The sequence below is a fragment of the Lolium rigidum genome, chromosome 7 (genome assembly GCF_022539505.1).
Source record: "Lolium rigidum isolate FL_2022 chromosome 7, APGP_CSIRO_Lrig_0.1, whole genome shotgun sequence".
Taxonomy (NCBI): domain Eukaryota; kingdom Viridiplantae; phylum Streptophyta; class Magnoliopsida; order Poales; family Poaceae; genus Lolium; species Lolium rigidum.
This window is the reverse complement of record NC_061514.1, coordinates 307,284,197-307,290,606: the sequence shown is the minus strand read 5'-3', so window position 1 is coordinate 307,290,606 and position 6,410 is coordinate 307,284,197. Positions and strand designations below refer to the sequence as shown.

At 44.1% G+C, this 6,410-nt stretch overlaps 1 long non-coding RNA gene across 1 annotated transcript; it reads right to left on the bottom strand.

The window, feature by feature from the left end:
* Positions 1-1,658: 1,658 nt before the first annotated feature.
* LOC124674164 lies at positions 1,659-2,024 on the bottom strand. Its single transcript, XR_006992955.1, has 3 exons — positions 1,968-2,024; positions 1,824-1,856; positions 1,659-1,741 (listed from the first exon to the last, which is right to left on the bottom strand). It is a non-coding gene; the product is annotated as an uncharacterized LOC124674164 (long non-coding RNA).
* Positions 2,025-6,410: the final 4,386 nt, after the last annotated feature.

The following is a 6,410-nucleotide window of genomic DNA, read 5'->3' as shown; positions in this document are numbered from 1 at the left end:
ATGGTAAAGCTACCCTGGTTGTCATTTAGTCCTCCATAGTATCCTTGAACAAGGAGAACAAAGCATGGTCAGCAAAGAAAATACTTACGTACAGCGAGACACTTCAAATAGACACTGCCGAGCCAAATTTGAACTGAACAAAACATAATGGTTGCTGTCAAGGCCTCTTAGTTTGGCAACAAAACAAAGGAGAGTTTCAACTGTAAACATGGCAGCATTTTTTTTTCCGAGAAACGGTAACAGATCAAGATTCCATACGGACTGACATTGCTAACAAACAGAAAAAGGCACTAGATAAGATCATATTGTAAACATAGTCCAGAGTAAAGATGGTAGCTGAACCAAATTAAAAAGTTCATACAGACAAAACATGTCTTCGAGGCTCAAAGTGACTCAAAGTTCATGCTGATACAGAAAAACTTAAGTACAAGGAGCAAACTATATTAAACAAATGTAGGTAAACTAAACATTCAAATGGATGAAAAAGGACTTCAGAGTTAGCAAATACTAATTTTATAGCTACAACACTGGGATAGTATTATTTAGAACAGGGAAGGAGGAGTAAGGACATGTATGTAATTCCAGTAAAACTGTGCAGACTCAAATATCCAAACTATGCATGGAATCCTAAAGACATTGTTTTCAGGATTACTAAAACAAACTTAAACCCAGCTGATTTATACACATGGACTAAGATTGGCATATGAGCATTTATGCTCGGAAATTATGGGTTAAGTTGCAAACTTGCAAGTTGCAACTGAAGATGATGGTTTTAAAGGCGTTGTTTAGAAGTCGCATAGGCGACGCTTAGGCATCAAGGCGCCCTCCCCCGCCTAGGAAAACTGACTGCTTTAAGCGCCTAGTCGTGGCTTAGGCATCAAAGCACTCCCAAACCTCCCTAAGACGCCTTAACACCTTTAAAACCATGCTGAAGATGGACGCGGACATATGGAACCGGGCGGCACATGTCCCTGAAATCTAGACCACATTTTGACGCTTTGTGATCTGTACATAGAGTAAGGGGAAATAAATACTAATACATTTCTGATTCAAGCGTTGATGGTCTACTACTGCCCTCGGAAAGTAGATTATTCAAAAAAATCCAAAACATTTTAATTAGTGCAGGTCAAATTTAAATTTGAGACCGCGTCGATATTAAAAAAGGTTACATATATATTCAGATTTAATGTTCAGATCTACCGTGGCCTAAGTAACCTGAAACATAAAATTTATTTTCCTAGTTATTTCAAAGCAATAGAAATTATATAGTACAACAAAGATGACTCAAATTTAATGTGGTTTTCAACTTTACTATATCAGAATCATTTTCACATATTCACGTGATATCTTTCATTATTTTGAATCACGATATCCCAAATTTGTATCCTCATGATCTAGTAAAGACATAAAATCTGTCTGCACAAACTATAACCTGAGTAGATTAACTCTTAGAGAGTAGATGCGGGCGGTAGTTGGAGAGTGACAGGTGCCCATAAATATCAATATTGACCCACTGATAATGTGGCAGGCTCATACTGCTGAATACAAAAACCAAAAAAAGTCATGACTAGCATATACACAACACAACATACTAATATAGTAGAACAGATCTCAGACAGGTTGGTTGGTGAGATATAGGGAAGGATATCACCCGAGTGCATCCATGTATTTTCCTGCTGAAGATACGTAATTGATCACAGAATTGCTCCTAGCTGTAAAACAGGAACGGCAATCTTTCAGCCTGTATAGACACATTATTGCAAGCAGTGAACAAATGAAACCATTTCTGTGGTAAAGATTGTCATTTCTAAGTGAACACCCACCTGCTTGGCTTCAATTGAACAAATCTTCTCATCCTGCAGGAGCAATAGCTGATCAATATAAACTTGAAAACAAAAAATATATCATGTGTTACCTGAGCAACACAACAAGCAACAGAAAACACCAAATTTCACGTTGCATTCTACCTGCGAGGAAAAAAGTAATCAGAATCGGCGTGTTGACGCCATTTGATTGGATTGTCGTAGCGCGCACAACCAGCTGTGCATGAAGCTAGCTTGCTCCAAGGTCAGCAACAGCCCCCCATGCTGCACATAAGAAGAAAAATGCTTCGTATCAAAGATCTGTTGAGTAGAAGAGGAGCACACATTTCCCTCAAAAAATTGTCAATTACTGCTGTCCAAATCGGGCAAGCAAAAACAGGAAGCCAAGACACCATGATGGCATCTTGGCTCACATGCAACCTTTCCCTAAACACTAATGTCTACACATTCAATTCAACTCGAAAAATGAAACTATTATTATTTATTAGCAAGAATAGATGCAGGAGGGAAGAGGGAGCTCACCGGCAGTACCTTGTTGGGGAGGTGGCCGTTAGTGGCATGTCGGAGTCGTGGCCACCGGCAGGACCTCAGGGACGAGGCCGCCGGCAATAGGTCGTCGTCATCAGACCTCAACACCCCGTGTAGCAACACACCAGAGAACAATACGCGTGAGCAGAGCAGCAACGGCATGAACAGTGCAGCGGTGCATACTTGTAGCCGAGCAGCAATGGGGGATGCATAAAAGGAGGAGGGACTGACCTAGGCGATGACGCGGTAGGCGCCGACCCGGCAGAACTGCGACGTGCCTTCTTCCCAAGATCCGACGTACGCACGCGAGCAGGTGGCCGATGGCGGCCGCAGTCGACGGATCCAGGGGAGAAGTGGGAAGGGCGACCTCGCCGACTCACGCATCGTCGCGGTCAGCAGCCACGTGCTCGTGGGGTTGGGGCAATGCTCCGCGCGTGTGCGCCAGGACGTAGACATGGTCTCCCACGGATGGTGCGTCGAAGGGAGGCGTCGGGACGGAGTTCCAACCGCTACGGACGGCGGCGGCGGCGGCTAGGGCCAGCACCTAGGGTTTCGCGGATGCGCCGGGAATCGGGTGGGATTGGACGTGGGAGGTATGGGGTTGGACTGGACGTGGGAGGTATGGGGTGGACGGCGTTTACATAATTCGGTGGGTGGGGGCGGTGGTCAGCGGCGAGGTGGGGGTTGCCGGCGGGGAGCAGCGGCGGCGGCGGCGTCGGCGTCGGCGTCGATGCTCGGACAGAAAGGGGAATGACCAGGAGAGGACGAGAGAGATTAGGGTGGCAGGGTGGGATTGAGAGCCGTCAGATGGTGACCACGCTGTAGCTATTTGCTCTCCACAAAATTTTGGCTCTCCCAAACTCAAATTTTCCTGAGAGGCTTCTAGGTTACCACGACCCTAACTTACATGGGCAGGAGAAGCCCAGCCCAGCCCGAAATTTTCGTGAGACCCTAACTTTCGTGAGAGGCTTCTTTTTTCTTCTTTTTCTTTGTTGCGTGCTACCTTGTACTCCTGACCGGTTGATGGCTTTGTTAATTCAAAGCTGGGCTCGTCGAGCCTTCTGTTTAAAAACTATACCTGGGCATGGGAAGCCAGGCCCAGCCCGGCCCGATAATCCCGGACCAGGCTCAACTTAACCATACCATCGGGTTGGGTTTGGGCCTGATTTTTGGCCCGACGGTCAGGTCTAGGCCTTGATTTTCTGCAGTTTACTTAAGAAGACTGGCCCGTGGCTTGGAGCCCTAAGCACAGCGAGCCTTCTCTCTGATGCGTCGGGCCTGGGCCTGGTTTTTTGGACCGACGATCAGGCCTAGATTTCTTGCCTCGGGGTTGGGTCCGCCTGGCCCGAACCATGGCCTAGCCCGAGAAATGCTCAGGTATACTCTATGGTGTCGAGTGGGATCCCGCGATAGTTGTACTAATAGCGCAAATTTATAAATTTATCTTTTCAGTATAAATTTTGAGATAAAATTTGCACTAGAAAAACTAAATTGAACTATAATAGGGACTTGGGTGGGGTCTCACTTGATCCACCAGTTACCAATGAATTTTCGTTCCATGCTGATATTTTTAGATCACACAAAGTTGCTTTTGAAATGTTGTGAGCATCAAGATGAAGTAGCGCCCCTAACTTCGGATTTATCACGCTGGGCTCAAATTTTGGCTTGTGCTTGCTCGGACCAAAATCAAATTTGTTTGAATCCTAAGCCTTAATCCTTTGAAACTTATTGACATGCATGATGTACGAAGTTGAGATACAAGTCAGTACTCGTCATCATTTTTTGTACTTGCAAGTAGCTAGGACCGATGTACGGTAGCCTCCTTGTGCCTCATAGCTAGTCGAGATGCATCCATCATTGTTTCGCAATGTAGACTCCATAGGTCGATGAGGCGGCCAACAACATCATCAACATAGGTGTTGTGCACCAGTCTTTCGATTGGCCTAATCGAAAATATTAAACTAAGGTTCAAAATTAGTCTACATCCGGCGTGGAGAACAAAAAAACTCGTTCTTACGGCAATCCCTTGTATCCATCGAAAACTCTCTTATGTGCTTAACACTGTTAACAACTAAACATGCTCACACTCGCACCCTCTATTACTAACACAAAATATCGACTCGACTCCCCTAGCTCATAACTACACCCTGATTAATCATCCCATGCCCAAAAACAAAACAACTCAACACACGAACATGTTTCACCATAACCACCCAAACCAGCTGATGTATTAGAGATGGAGGTATGGATGAAGCATGGCGGTGGGTTTCGCCACGCCAGCATCGGAGATGATCCACACTTTCCTAATGAAAGGGGGAGGCGCGTTGACGGTGGAGGTGGTTGGAAAAGGTGGAGCGTCGAGGGCGGAATAGTTGTGTTGATGCCACAATGAGTGTCCGACGGGCCAGACTGGGAGGCAATGGTGGTGACATTGGTGAATTTAGGAGAGACGAGCATGATTTTGGCGTGGGTAGACGACACTGACGCCATGTTTCCTCCAAGCATATTTCTTGTACAACAATTGTTGAAATTTTAAATGGCACATGAAATAGTGTGTAATAACTACCTTTTAGCATACAATCATACCCACATCGATGAAATGCAAAGAGAAATGAAAGGTAATAAGTATCTTGGAGCATTAGACAATGAAAAGACACATGAAATGATAGGTAATAAATATGTCCTACTACAAAATAATAACACATGACACCTAAATGCCACATGAAATGATTATTAATAAATATTGTGTAGCATAAAATAAGGGCATAGAAAAATATGCGACAATAAAATGGCACATGATTTTGGGGGGGGGGGGGAGAGGCGGCCTCATATGCGGCAACATGTGTTGGCACTCCAATAGTGGTCGTTCGGCGATGTTGTTGGATGGCGTACGAGGGCGTGATTGTAGATGTTCTCACAGAGCTACGTTATTTTTCCCTTATCTTGGCCTGCTCCTACGTACGTGTGACACGTGAGATACCTTTTACCTCTCCAACCACCATATAGGATGCCTTGTCGTCCTAAACTTCGGTGCTGGATGACACGAGCTTCCCCGAGCACAAGGTGTCAAGGATGCATAGTGTCTAGGTAATCTCACTCTTTGCAATCTTGGTGGTTTTGTATGTGTGGTTGTGCAGATGGTCCACTGTGTTGTAACAGTATTTATACATGATAATTTTATTGAAAGAATGTCCCCAGAACGTATGTGTCATACCATTCTTGTGTGTGCGTGTTGTTTTTTGTCAGAAAAGATGAAACAAGTCGTTATATTGTGGGTGTTATTGCTAATTTGTGAGTATAACACTGATTATAAAATTTTCTTTACTCATGTTAAATTCTTCACAAACTAGGTTGGGCTGTTGAGTGTACCCCGGAAGTTGAACCTTCCATTAATCCATTTTTGTAAAAGGGGAGTGTTTCCGAGGTCTATGCTAAGTTATTATGCCGGGGTAAATAATTATAGAGTATTAATACTCTATAATAGTTATAGAGTATTAATGTTCTAGATAATCTTAGACTAGCACAAGTTCCCGGAGATTAATGTACTATTTCGAATAACGTGTAGTGTCATGAACAATTAAATACATGGATATTTATCTTCCTTGAGAGAACACTACTTCATATCTTATATACATCTAAATGCTATGTTCCAGTGCTCGTTTCCTTCTTGTAGGTGAAAGGATCTTGTAAGAGATAGATCGACGGGCCTACTGTTGTTGCTAATGTTCAATCGGTAGGAGTGACAATCATGGGGATGAACGACATGTTGTTGTTTCTGGGTCATGTTGAGCGATAGAGAGGGAGAGAGATATGCAGAATATGTTGGATGTTGTATTGAGCCTCTCGGACGAGTATATATAAGGTACAAGACTTGAAGGCTAAGATAGCTCTCATAGAGATACGGTAGGCAGAGATTACAAATCATATACTACCTAATATACATATACCAAATATATTTCTAACACTCCCCCGTAGTCGTAGCGGTAGTGACGTGAACAATGGAAGCGTCGCGAACGGTCAGACTGGAGAGAAGCCGAAGGCAGGAACCAAAGGGCTGAC